This window comes from Trichechus manatus, unplaced genomic scaffold (genome assembly GCF_000243295.1).
Source record: "Trichechus manatus latirostris isolate Lorelei unplaced genomic scaffold, TriManLat1.0 scaffold00103, whole genome shotgun sequence".
Classification (NCBI taxonomy): Eukaryota; Metazoa; Chordata; class Mammalia; order Sirenia; family Trichechidae; genus Trichechus; species Trichechus manatus.
Window position 1 is genome coordinate 10,381,959 of NW_004444039.1, and position 15,321 is coordinate 10,397,279.

A 15,321-nucleotide genomic window follows, 5' to 3' on the forward strand; every position below is an offset into this window, starting at 1 on the left:
CATTCTCATTTGATTCTGTGAATTTCTTTATTCCATCCTTAATTTCTTCTATAACCCAGTAGTTTTTGAGCAAGTTGTTGTTCAGTTTCCATGTGTTCCATTATTTTTCCTTGCTTTTTCTGTTATTGATTTCTACTTTTATGGCTTTATGGTTAGAAAAGATGCTTTGTAATATTTCGATGCTTTGGATTCTGTTAAGGCTTGCTTTTATGGCCTAATATGTGTCTATTCTGGAGAATATTCCATGTGCGTTGGAAATGAAAGTATACTTGTCTGCTGTTGGGTGGAGTATTCTGTATATGTGTAAGAGATCAAGTTGGTTGATTGTGGCATTTAGATCTTCCATGTCTTTATTGAGCTTCTTTCTGGATGTTCTGTCCTTCACTGAAAGTGGTGTGTTGAAGTCTCCTACACTATTGTGGAGCTGTCTATCTCTCTTTTCAATGCTGTTAGAGTTTGTTTTATGTATTTTGGAGTCCTGTCATTGGGTGTGTAAATATTTATTACGGTTATGTCCTCCTAGTGTATTGACCCTTTAATCATTATATGATGTCCTTCCTTATCCTTTGTGGTGGATTTTTCTTTAAAGTTTATTTTGTTATAGATTAATATTGCCCCCTTGCTGTTTTCTGATTTGTTGTTTGCCTGATGTATTTTTTTTCCATCCTTTGAGTTTTAGTTTGTGTCTTTAAGTTTAAGATATGTCTCTTATAGGCAGCATATAGACGGATCATGCTTTTTTTATCCTTTCTGCCACTTTCTGTCTCTTTATTGGTGCATTTAGTCTGTTTACATCCACTGTAATTATCGATAGTTATGAGTTTAGTGCTATCATTTTGATGTTTGTGTGTGTGTGTGTTGTTGACAGTTTCTTTGTTCCACTTAATTTTCTGTGTGAATCATTTTTCTTTATGTATTTTCTTTTTTATTGTTGTTTCATTGATTTTGCATTTTTTGACTGTTTATGTTTTTCTTTTTTTTTATTTTGATGTGTAGAATTGTTAGTTTCCTTTGTGGTTACCCTAATATTTACCCCTATTTTTCTAAGTTTAAACCAGTCTTTTATTTTTTTATATTGCCTTGACTTCCTCTCCATATGAAAGATCTATAACTACCTTTTTTTAGTCCCTCTTTTTTGTTTTAATGTTGTCATCTTTTATGTATTGACGTCTCTGTTTCCCTATTTTCAGCATTTTAGCTTTAATTTATTTTTGTGACTTCCCTATCTGGATTGATATCTGGTTGCTCTGTCCTGTGTTCCAGTCTTAGGTTGTTATCTGATGTTACTGATTTTCTAACTGAAGGACTTCCTTTAGTATTTCTTGTACTTTTGGTTTGGTTTTTGCAAATTCCCTAAACTTCTGTTTATCTGGAAGGCCCTGATTTATCTGGAAAGGCCCTGATTTCACCATCATCTTTGAGAGATAGTTTTGCTGGATATATAAAATTCTTGGCTGGTGATTTTTTTCCTTCAAGGCTTTATATGTTATCCCATTGCCTTCTTGCCTGTGTGGTTTCTGCTGAGTAGTCTGAGCTTATTCTTAATGACTCTCCTTTGTAGATGACTTTTTGTTTATTCCTGCCCACTGTTAAAATTCTCTCTGTATCTTTGGTTTTGGCAAGTTTGATTATAATATGTCTTGGTGACTTTCTTTTGGGATCTACCTCATGTGGGATTCAATGACCATCTTGGATAGGTATCTTCTCATCTTTCACAATATCAGGGAATTTTTCTGCCAACAAATCTTCAACAATTCTCTCTGTATTTTCTGTTATCTCCCCTCCCCGTTCTGGTACTCCAGTCACTCATAGGTTATTTCTCTTGATAGAGTCCCACATGATTCTTAGAGTTTCTTCATTTCTTAAAATTCTTTTATCTGATTTTTCCTCAAATAAGTTAGTGTCAAGTGCTTTATCTTCAATCTCACTAATTCTGATTTCCATTGCCTCAATTCTGCTGCTATGACTTTCTGTTGTCTAATTCTGAAATTTTATTGTTAATCTTTTGGATTTCTGATTGCTGTCTCTGTATGGATTCTTGCATCCTGTTAAATTTGTCATTATGCTCTCCACTAATCTTCTTAAGTTCCTCTATTGCTTTGTCTGAGTGTTCCTTGGCTTGTTCTGCGTTTTGTGTGATCTCCTTCCTGATCTCTTGAAGAGTTTTGTATATTAATCTTTTGTGTTCTACCTCTTGTAATTCCAAGAAATTCTCTTCCTCTGGAAGATATCTTGATTCTTTGTTTTGAGTGCTTGCTGAAGCCATCATGGTCTGCCTCTTTGTGTGATTTGATATTGATTGTTGTCTCTGAGCCATCAGGAAGTTATTATATTTATTTATTTTATGTTTTCTTACTTTGTCCTAGCTTCTTGTTTTGTTTTGTTTCAATATGCCCACATAGGCTGTTCATGTGAACTAGTTTGAGTATTGGTGCTTTTGAAGCTCTAACATCCTGTCACCAGGTGGTTAAATCTGTTACTAGGTATGTGAGTCCAGGAGTCCACTTACGTTTCTTGTATGGTTTCAGCTCAGGTGTCCAAGTAGTCAGTCACCAAGTGTGTGGTGCAGGCTCTCACCTACAGTCCTAGACGGGCAGGGGTGACTGGTGTAGGCACAGGTAGCTGAGGTGCAATGACTTTGAAGTCTAGGCAGCAAACTGAATACCTGATAAAGAAAAGTCCTTTCTCCTTTTGATGTTTATATAATTGTTAGAAGTGTGGGGCTAAAACTGGCTCTGCTGTTGCCTGGCTGGGTAATCCTTGACAAGTCAGAATACTCTGCCTCAATTTCTTCTTCTACAATACAACAGGGTTGTAATTCACTCACTCTAACGCAGATTTGGAGCCCTGGTGGTGCACTGGTTAAGCATTTGGCTGCTGACCAAAAGGTTGGCAGTTCAAATCCACCAGTTACTCCTTGGAAACTCTATAGGGTAGTTCTACCCTGTCCTGTAGGGTCACTATGAGTTGGAATCGACTCAGCAGCAATGGGTTTTTTGTTTGTTTTTGTAAGGCAGCTTTGTGTGGCACAAATGGTTAGTTACTCAGTTGCTAACTGAAAGGCTGGAGGTACTAGTCCACCCAGAAGGCCTGGTGATCTACTTCTGAAAAATCAGCCTTTGAGAACCCTATGGAGCACAGTTCTGCTCTGACACACATTGGGTTGCCAAGAATTGCATGGACTCCACAGCAACTGTTTTTTTTTTTTCCATCGTAAGATAACGTTACAATTTTAAAATTCCATGAGACAGTGAATAATCTGACTCTGAAATATAGTATCTTCGCTTATTTGAAGATTTGTAGCAATTTAGCTCTTCCTTCCCTCCGTGAAAATAACTTAACTTTAGGTAAATGAATCAGTAAATTTTGGTAAACAGATATGATAAAATAAGGAAGAATTTTAACGGATGTTTGCAAAGAGTTTGCAGCGATACCAGAAATGCTTTTTCTACGATGGTAACTGAAGAAGTCAGAACACTATTGTATATACAACAATATTCCAATTATATGTGTTTCTAACTTGTTGTTGTTGGGTGCAGCTGAGCCAGTTCCCATTCATTGCAACCCTATGTACAACAGAAAGAAACACTCCCTGGTCCTGCGCCATCCTCACAACTGTTGCTGTTTGAGCCCATTGTTGCGGCCAGTCTATCAATCCATCTGTTTGAGGGTCTTCCTCTTTTTTTGCTGACCCTCTACTTTACCAAGCATAATGTGCTTCTCTAGGGACTGGTCCCTCCTGATAATGTGTCCAAAGTGCATGAGACAAAGTCTCGCCATCCTTGAAATCTGTCCTAGAAGAATTACAGCCAGAGTGCTCCTTAGAGGTGAGGATGGTATTTCTGACTTGCACAACAGCAAAACAGTGGTTGTCCCTGACAGGTGGGATCATGAGAGGATAGTTGGTTTTTATCTTCTTCTTTGAGCTTTTCTGTATTTTCCATGAAAGAAAAAGGCGCTTTATCTTCAGGGAAAATAAATAAGCTTTGTTTTTTAAAAAGATTTATGACCCTGGCATTTTGCAAGTACTTGAAAATTTATGCATTTAGCAAACATAGTCCGCTAGACTCTGCTCGGAATATAAATGAGCCCTGATAGGATAGAATGTATCTCATGCTTCTTTCAAATTCCAGTAGTTACTTTACAAAGATTCTTGCCCTTGACTCTGGTGCTAGAAAAATCTAATCACGAGAATACCAGGGTATCACTGAGAAGTGAAGCCTTTTATAAGAGCAAGATTCCTTGTGATTCTCAGCAACCAATCCGAATCCCTATACAGTATAAGGCACATGGTAGGCAACAAGTGAAACCAGATTAATTGATGACTTAATGGCCAAAAAACATCTGACTTCAGCTTTCCACTAATGGCATTTGTCTAGGGCAGCTCTGGTGGGCCTTGTCCAGGCTGGGGGCTACTCACTGGCCTAAAAAAAAGTCACTGCTGAGTCGATTTCAATACATAGCAACTCCATGGTGTCAGAGTAGAACTGTGCTCCACAGAGTTTCCAATGGCTGATTTGTTGGAAGTAGATCACCAGGGCTTTCTTCTGAGGTGCCTCTGGGTGGACTCGAACCTCCACTCTTTCAGTCAGCAGCCAAGCACATTAGCTGTTTGTACCCCTTAGGACTCCACTTGCTGGCCTAATGGCTCCTAATTGAGGGTTTAGGTTTGAGAAAAAAGACTCAGAAGACCTGGATCAGAGATGGCAGATACACAGCCCACATGCCATCTACTACCTGCTTCCATTTTCCTGGCATGCATTATTGATGGATAAAGGCCCACATCCTTTATCCCTGGAAACAACCTCTGCAGCTACTTCCAACCAGTGGGAGCTGGTGTGTGAGAAGAATCCAATTCTCTATTTTTACCTAAGTGAAGTCTTACGGTACTTATGCAGCAATCTGTTCTGAGGATCAAATAAGGTGTATTTGATGAATGAATGAATGAGAATCGTATAATAAAAGTGCTTTGACGACTCTAAAATGTAATAAAAACATAAGGACCCCCACTACAATACACCTCAGTTTTCATACCTATAAACCAAATTACTAATATTTACCTGGAATTTTCCCAGAGTGAATTAGTTAAATCCATATTCATCACAGATAACCAGTAAGCATGTATTGAGTGCTTCCTAGGTGTATAGCACTAAGCAAGAGATTGTGAATCCAGAATGCCATCAGTAGAGCTTCTAGAAAGAAAAGACCTCATGAATGGAAGGATTATGTATATGAATACAGAGTTATGAAGGAAAGTGATCAAAACCTCAAAGAGAAGAAATGCTGGAAAATAAGAGTTGGCAAGGCAGAAACATAGATGGCAGCTGAAGAGGTCAGTCGTGAAAAACAAAAATCAGATATTCTAAATGAGCAGATGATTGCGCCATCACCCCTCAATAATAGGCATTAAAGGAAAGTAACACACCTGACAAGAAGTCATTTTTGTGTGGCTTTGGAATCCTTTTTAACATGGCTTTAGGAAGACCTACTGATTAATAAGTCAGATTTTATGATCATCAACAAACATACTATATGGTAGTGTGTTAGTTATTTATGGCTGTGTAACAAATTACTCCAAAACATAGAGGTTTCAAACAATAAACATTTTAATCTCATTTAGTTTCGGTGGGTCAGGAATATGACAGCAGCTTAGCAGGGTGGTTCTGGCTCAGGGTCTCATGCGGTTACAGTCGAGGTGCTGGCTCGGACAGCTGTTGTGTTGTTTGGGGCCCTCGAGTTAATCCCAACTCAGAGTGACACCATGTGACAGAGTAGAACTGCCCCATAAGGTTTTCTAGGCTGTAATCTTTACTGGAGCAGATTGCCAAACCTTTTCTCCCACAGATCTTCTGGGTGAGTTCAAACTCCAACCTTTCAGTTAGCGGCCAAATGCTTAACCATTGCACCACCAGGGCTCCTTTGCTAGGACAGCAGGCCTCTGAAATTTTGACTGGGAATATAGGATCCACTTCAAAGTGGCTTATTCCCATGCTTGGCAAGTCAGTGCTGGTTGTTGGCAGGAGGCCTCAGTTCCTTGCCAGATGGACCACTTCATAGGGTCACTTATGTGTCTGTATGACATGGCACCCACCCCTGGCTTCTCCCTGAACATGTGATCCGAGACAGTGTAAGGCAGAAGCCACGTGATTTTTATGGCCTAGATTTTCTTCAGTATTCTACTGGTTGTACAGGTCAGGCCTATTCAGCATGGGAGAGGACTGCACAAGAGTATAAACACGGGAGGTGGGGACATTCAGAACCATCTTGGAGGCCAGCTAACATATAAGTGCCTGTAGCAAATTCAAAGAAGTACGGAGTCCAGTCCTTGCTCTCAAAGAGCTTATAGCATAGTTGAAACGAAAAAACCCAAATCCATTGCCTTTGAGTTGATTCCAACTCATAGCTACCCTATAGGACAGAGTAGAACTGCCCCATAGGGTTTCCAAGGAGTGGCTGGTGGATTTGAACTGCTGACCTTTTGGTTAGCAGTTGTAGCTCTTACCAACTGCACCAACAAGGCTAGGATCCTACATATGCAAAACAAAACAAAACAAAACAAAACAAAAAACAATAACAACAAAATAACAACGTATTCAAAGAAAAAAACTAAAACTATGGTAGACTGCTGGGACTCACTGATGCTTGTGTTTTCTGCTTTTTCCTGGGTGTACTGCTACACTTAATTTCTCATCCCCCTTGGGTTTTAGTATGACCATTATCTTAGTCATCTAGTGTTGCTGTAACAGAAATTCTACAATTGGAAGGCTTTAACAAACAGAAATTTATTCTCTCACAGTCTGGGATGCTAGAAGTTCAAACTCAGGGCGCAAGCTCCCAGGGAAAGCTTTCTCTCTCTGTCAATTCTGGGGGAAGGCCCTTGTCATCAATCTTACCCTGGGTCTAGGAGCTTCTCAGAGCAGAAATCCTGGATCCAAAGGACACACTCCACTCCCAGCACTTCTTTCTTGATGGCATGAGGTCCCTATCTCTCTGCTCCCTTCTCTCTCCTTTTATCTCTTGTAAAATAAAACGTGATGCAGGCCACACCCCAGGGAAACTCCCCTTACATAGGATCAGGGCTATGACCAGAGTAAGGGTGTTGCATCCCACCCTAATCCTCTTTAACATAACCTAATCTTGCATCATTAACCACAGGCAGAGATTAGGATTTACAACACACAGGAAAATTACATCAGATCACAAAATGGAGGACAACCACACAATACTGGGAATCATGGCCTAGCCAAGGTGACACATATTTTTGGGGGACACAATTCAATCTATAACATTGACCACATAGACCATATAACTAGTTCTTGGCAATGAATGTGAGATGATACAATATGTGTCACTTCTAGGCTGAGATGGTGAAGAGCAGCTTTGTAATCTCCTTACTTTTTCTCTTTCTTAGTTGATGATTGTGGGACATAGAAGGGGGTTGTGATGGTTAAAATTGTGTCTTTCCTTGTCTGGGCCATGATTCTCAGTGGTTTGGCAGTTATGTAATGATGTAGTTAGGCAGTTATGTAATGATGTAATTTGGCAGTTATGTAATGATGTAGTCATCTTCCATGATGTGATCTGATGTGATCAGCCAGTCAGCTGTAAGGGAGTTTCCTCAGGACTGTGGCCTGCTTCCAATATATATATATATGGATATTCTGTGAAAGCTTGCTTGCTTGCTCTGGATTGTGCATCTGGCTCATCATTATCTGACACCCAGTTCTTGAGATTTGGGCCAGCACTTGCTATGTTGCCTGTCGATCTTGAGATTCATTAGCCTCTGCAGCCTGTAAGCCAGTAACTTGCCAACTTATCTGCCAATCTTGGATTCTTCAACCTCTGCAGCCCATGAGACAGTGGCTTGTTGTCTGATCTGCTGATCTTGGATTTGTCAGTCCCTGCAGCTATGCAGCTATGTAAGTCAGGAGAAGCCTCCAGCCTTACACCTGACCCAAGGACTTGGGACTTGCCACATAAGCCATTTCCTTGAGATAAATCTCTCTATATATCTATCATCTGTGTATATATACACTTCACTGATTTTGCTTCTCTAGAGAACACAGCCTAAGTCAGGGGTGGAGTCACTGTGCTCCTTAATGACCAGCTAGAGTAAGCTGCTGCCCACACTCATCTTTGACCAGTGGTGACCTGGAATGTGAGTTTGAAGAACTGTGCTCCACAGTGTTTTCGATAGCTGAATTTTTGGAAGTAGATCACTAGGCCTTTCTTCTTAGGCACTTCTGGGTAGACTCAAACCTCCAACCTTTTGGTTGTTATAGCATCTAGTATTCCTCACCCTAACTTACATATAAGACAAATCACCCAAGGTAGCAAACCATTGAATGAATGACTATGTGCCTACTCCAGATACATTCATGTTTTACTGACTGTTCTCTTATGTATTCATAGGGCTCATCTCAGTACAATGCACCCAATGGATACTTAGTAATGATTTAGACACAGAAAAGGAGTGCTACAGGAGGTCAGAAGACAGTATGAGTGGATTCTTCACTGCACAGTCTCTTTCTTCCAAGTCTCTCTCCATCTAATAGGTCTGTTGTTGTCATTGTCTTGTGCCATAGAGTCAATTCCAACTCATGGCGACCGCATGTGTTACAGAGTAGAACTGCTTTATAGGGTTTTCTTAGCTGTAACATTTACAGAAGTGGATCACCAGGCCTTTTCTTCCGCAGTGCTGCTGGGTAGGTTTGAATCATTTGTGCCACCTAGGTCTAGCCAGCACTGTTGCAGTAAGTCTGGTGTATGGTTTTCCTGCTACTAACCAGTATCTCTTCCCACGCAGTCCAAAATTTGCAATGCCATGAAATGAATCTTTCTGAAGCTCAGATCTGATCATGTCACTCTTCTGCTCAACATCCTCTAGTGATTCCCTTCTGCATTCCAAATTAAGTGGCATTCTTTGTATTAACACTCGAGTCCTGAACCTACCTTATATTTTGCTCCTTCCATTGATTCATTAAGCAAAATTTGAGGACCTACTCTGCAGAAGACACCATGATAGATATTAATAAGGTGTAACTCCTACCCTCAAGAAGCTCAGCCTATTAAGGGAATAATAGCAAAATGTGATAGGATCCATTAAACCCATTGCCATCAAATCAATTCCGACTCATAGCGACCCTATAAGACAGAGTATAACTGCCCCATAGGGTTTCCAAGGAGTGGCTGGTGGATTCCAACTGCCAGCCTTTGGGTTAGCAGCCCTATCACTTAACCACTGTGCCACTAGGGCTCCAAATGTGATAGTAGGAGAAGTAATTTAAAAGTGACTAAGCGAGGAAGTTATAACTAAGCGTTGTAAAAATTCAGATAATAAAAATGGAGTAATTACTATGTCCCAAATATTCTTCTTTCTTTACAAGTCGTTTTCTCAATCTAGAATACCTTTTTCTCATTTTCTTTTGAAATCTGATTCATCTTTTGTTTGTAACAAGCTCAAATGCCATCTTCTCCCTGAAATCTTCCCTGATAGCCTCAAAGAAAACAACCTTTCATTCCTCTGAAATCCTGGAGCACCTTATGTGTGCACTTTTTTTCCTGTAAGCTTTTTATTTTGAAAGAATTTTAGATTCACAGAAGAGTGGCAAACAGAGTCCAGAGAGTCCTTATATACCCTTCACACAGCTTCCCCTAATGTTAACATCTTACATAACCATGGCAATTTGTCAAAACTAAGAAATTAAAATTGGTACAACACTATTAAACTAAATACAGACTTTATTTGGGTTTCACCAGTTTTTCCACTAATGCTTTTTTTCCTGTTCCAGGATCCAATCCAGGTTTCCACATTGCATTTATTTATCATGTCCCCTTGGTCTCCTCCAATCTGTGATGGTCATTCCTTCCTTTGCATGACCCTGACAGTTTTGAAGAGTACTGATCAGCTATTTTGTAGAATGTTTCTCAATTTGGGTTTTCTCATGATTAGAATGGTTTTGGGGAAGAATACCATAGTGATCAAATATCCAAGGGTACTTGATAGCAACATGACTTATCACTGGTGTTGTTAAACTTGATCACTTGGGTAAGGTAGTGTTTGCCAGGTTTCTCCAATGTGATGTTTCTGTTTTTCTCTTTCCATACTCTATTCTTTGGAAGCAAATCACTAAGTCTAGCCAACACTCAAGAGTAGGAGAATTAAGCTTCCCCTTCTGAAGAGTGGAGCATCTACATATAGTATTTGGAATTCTTCTCTAAGGAAGGTCTGTCCCTTCTCCTGCGTTTATTTATTCATTCGATCATTTATTTGTATCACTATGTTGTTGCTGTTGTGTAGTCGACTGTGTATGACAGAGTAGAACTGCCCCCACAGGGTTTCCTAGGAGGGAAAGATCTGGCAGTCTGCTACTGCAAAGATTTACAGCCTTGGAAACCGTATGGGGCAGTTCTACTCTGTCTTATAGAGACACTGTCTTAGTCATCTAGTGCTGCTATAACAGAAATATCACAAGTGGATGGCTTTAACAAAGAGAAGTTTATTCTCTTATAGTACAGTCCGAATTTAGGCCCCAGCTCCAGGGGAAGGCTTTCTCTGTCGACTCTGGAGGAAGGTCCTTGTGATACGTCAGTCTTCCCTTGGTCTGGGAGCATCTCAGAGCAGGAACCTTAGGTCCAAAGGACATGCTCTGCTCCCAGTACTGCTTTCTTGGTGATATGAGGTCCCCCAGTCTCTCTGCTCACTTCTCTCTTTTATATCTCAAAAGATATTGACTTAAGACACTATCTAATATTGTAGAACTCATCAATATAACTGCCACTAATCCATTTTATTACATCATAGTGATAGGATTTACAAAACATAGGGAAATCACATCAGATTACAAAATGGTAGACAATCACACAATACTGAGAATCATGACCTAACCAAGTTGACAGATATTTTTGGAGGACACAATTCAATCCAAGACAGTCACTGTGAATCGGAATTGACTCAATGTCAATGGGTTTTTTTTTTTTTTTTTAAATCTTTACGGGAGCAGATCACCAGGTCTTCTTTCCTCTAGAGCCACTGGTGGGTTTGAACCACTGAACTTTTGGTTAGCGGCCAAGTGCTTAACCATTGCACCACCAGGGCTCCTTGGACTCACTGAAATTTATTGTCTTCTTTGAGTTGTGTATTGTTGTGTAATGTTATAAAATTTGTAGACATGTGTTTGGGGTTACATACTAAATTGAGTGCAGTTTTAGAATCTCTCTTGACTGTAAACTCTTCCAGAAGGAATGTACCCTACTCTTCTCATCATCAATGCTACCGTCCAGATTCATTGACCACTCTGTCTAAATTAGTGTGCTTCTCACTGCTATCGCTCTCAAATTATTCTGTTCCCTTTTCTTTATAGCACTTGCCGCTACCTGATGATCATTTTTATTTGCTTGTTTACTTGTTTATTATCTGTGTTTCCTACTAGAACATCAGCTCCCTGAGATCGGAAGTTTTGTGTTTCTTGTTCACCTCTGTATCCCCAATGTCTTAAACAGTACCTGGCCCAGAGCTAATACTCAGTTAATGTTTATTGAATAAATCAATAAACCTTCATATTTCCCACTATGCCTAGCCCAGTGATTTGCCTTGTAAGAATCAATAACTATTTACTAAATGAATGCAATATGAAACTCCCTAGTACATGCTAAATATGGCCAAAATACATTTTGATTTATAAAATTCTGATTTATTAAAAAAAAATTTTCAGGACCATATTGATATCACAAATCAAAATAGCAAATACTTGAGTACATCCCTGTCAGGCAGCAGATTTAACCCCCTAATTGTGTTTTCTTCAGATGAGCACTGGGAGAAGTCAGTGCACTCTGGACACACACAGGCTGGGTGTGTAATGGAGAACAAGAGTAGAAAGAGAGAAAATTTCCCCAGTGCTAAGGGGATCTGGCTCATGCCCAATCAACAGAGCAGACCTCTGAGCTGTGCCCAGGTGGTCAGATAATAGAGACTGGCATCGAATGATTCAAGAAAGAGATGAGACGAAGGCCAACTACCCAAACTTGAGTTCAGTATTGGGAAAGCCCGCTTGCTTTGGATACCTCATCAGGAGGGATCAATCGCTGGAGGGGGCCATTGAGTTTGGTGAAGTAGAGGGCCAGCAAGGGTGGTGGAGGCCTCAATGAGATGGACTGGCACAATAGTCGAAATGATGGACTCAAACATCCCAGCGATGGGAGGATGACACAGGACCAGGGAACATTTTATCCTGTTGTACGTAAGGTTGCCATGAGTCGGAGTCCACCAAAGGCAGTAACAACAATTGAGAAGGCCATTTTAAGCCTCATGGGTGAGTTTACCCATTTGGAGACGAACAAAAATGAAAATCTGAGGAGCAAGCAGCACTATTTTTCTTGGACTGGAGAGCTGGCTGAAGCCTATAGAAATTTGGATATTTTCCCCAGGTTGTTTGGTAAAAATTATCAACAGCTGACATTTAAGAGAAATGAAATCTGATGAGGCATCATAAATGCAGTGTGAATGATTTGCTTTTCCTCATAACTAAGTGGATAAACATGATTATTTACTTAATAAAGAATTCTTTGATGTTCCCAAAACAATCCTATTAGTTTAATAAATGGTTGAAAAATCATGATTTATACAAGCTTGGTTAATAAATATACTGTGCAGTCTCTGTCCATTTATCATTGATTTCCATATGTTTGTACAGACAGCTGAGTTCTTTCTTTTGCTCTGAATGCCGCATTTGCAGAAAAATTAGCATTGAATTTAAAACATGAAATAATCATTACAAACCTCCTAGGTAAATTGTACTGGCTCATTTACTCATAAGCTGAAGACTCAGAGCCAGCATCCAGTAATGAGAACCCTTCCCTGTTTTCTGTCTTTTGGAGAAGAGAAACTGACCCAGGGTAAACCAGCACTCAGTGTCAGAGTTGAGGAAGATAGGAGAAAGAATCTGTACTTCATGCTCTTTTCCTTCCCAAAAGTACTTACCACGGCATCATTGGAGTTGCACTTCTTCAAAAACTCGTAGCAAAACTCTTTAATCTCATCTCCAGTATGAAAGGCAGTTCTAAGTCACGTTAGCGGCGGCTATACTGTATTAACATATTTCCCAACTCGGCGAGTCAGCTCTGACTCATGTTGGCCCCATGTACAACAGAACTAAACATTGCCCAGTCCTGCACCAACTTTACCAATGTCGGTGTGTCCAAGTCCATGGTTGTAGCCATACAGTTCATCTCATTAAAGGTTTCCTTTGCCTTCCTTGGCATTAACTTCACCAAATAGAATGTCCTTCTGCAGCAATTGGTCCCTCCTGATGATGTGTCCAAAGTAAGCGAGTTGAAGTCTCAGACAATATTCTGTGATCCACAGGGTGTTCACTGGCTACTTTGTGGAAGTAGATCACCAGGCCTTTTTTCCTTCTCTTTCTCAGTCTGAAAGCTGCACTGAAATCTGTTCACCATGAGTAACCCTGCTGGTATTTGAATTACCAGTGTCATCGCTTCCAGCCTCACAGCAACACGCAAGCCTCAACAGTACAACAAACTGACAGACGGATGGTAGGCTGGATAGATAGCACTGTGTAAAGTTTATTGTCTTAATAAAATTATATTTTTCTGATAGTTTGCTGGTCTTATATATTGATTTTTGTGAGTGTCAGTCAATCTTCTATATATATGGCAACTTTGCTGAACTCTATCATTTGCTCTAATGTTTTTTCTGTACATTCTCCTGAATTTTTCCATGGAGATAATCGTATTCACTATCAATAATGACAACTTTGTTTCTTCCTCACTATTTCTTGTATCTTTTTTCTTTTTCTTGACTAACTACACTGACTGGGATATCCAAGAAAAGGTTAAACTGTGGTATCAGGCTCTCTGTAATAATTCCTGATTTAAAGAAAATACTCCTAACTTTTACCATGAAGTATGATATATATAAATTCCCTTATCAAAAAAAGATGCCCCTTTCTACTTCTAGTTACCTAGGGTATATTTGAATGTGTATTGAATTTTATCAAATACTTTTATAGCATCTGCCAAGAAGTATCTCTCCTTAAATTTGTTAATGGAGTGAATGGTGAGTTATATTAATATTTTTTTAATATTAGGCCATCCATGAGAACCTCAGGTAAATCAAAAGACAAAAGGCACAAATTATATACAGTCTACTTAATGCACTGCTGGATTTTGCCTTTCAATAATCTGTTGATTTTAGCATCTATGTTCATATGAGAAATTGTCCTATAATTTTCCATACTTATACCATCATTGCCTAATTTAAACAACTTTAATTTTTTTATTTAAATTTTTTTCTTGTACTTTAGATGAAGATTTATAGAACAAATAGTGTCTCATTAAACAGTCAGTACACATATTGTTTTATGACATCGGTTAACAACCCCAACACCTGTCAACACTCTCCCTTCTTGACCTTGGAGGACCTTTTTTTGGTGAAAATATACATAGCCAAAGTCACACCATTTCAGAAGTTTCTACATGTACAATTCAGTGACATCGATTACATTCTTTCAGTTGTGCTGCTATTCCCACTATCCTTTTCCAAATTATTCCATCACCATTATCTTCAACTCACTGTCCCCTAGGCTTCTCATCAAACCTTTTGAGTTGCTGTTGTCAATTTGATCTCACATAGATAACTCTTTTTTTTTGTACCTTAGATGAAGGTTTGCAAAACAAATAGTTTCTCATTAAACAGTTAGTACACATATTGCCCTATGATAATGGTTAACAACACCACGACATGTCAACACTGTCCCTTCTCAACCTTGGGTTCCCTATCCCCAGCTTTCCTGTCCCCTCCTGCTTTCTAGTCCTTGTCCCTGGACTGCTGTGCCTCATTAGTCCCGTTTTGTTTTATGGGGTGTACAATCCCTGGCTGAACGGTGAACTTTGGGAGTGACTTCACCACTGAGCTAAAAAGGTGTCCGGGGGCCATTCTCTCAGGGTTTCTCTGGTCAGGCCAGTAAATCTGATCTTTTTTTTGTGAGTTGGAATTTTGTTTTACATCCTTTTCCAGCTCTGTCCAGGACCCTCTATTGTGATCCCAGTCAGAGCAGTCACTGGTGACAGCAGGGCACCATCTAGCTGTACTGGATTCAGTCTGGTGGAGGCTGTGGTAGCTGAGGTCCATTAGTCCTTTGGACTAATCTTTTCCTTGTATCTTGTTCTGTTCATTCTCCCTTGCTCCCAAATGGCTGAGACCAATGGAGTATCTTAGATGGCTGCTCACAGGCTTTTAAGACCCCAGATGCTACTCACCAAAGTAGAAGTAGAACATTGTCTTTATAAACTGTGTTATGCCAG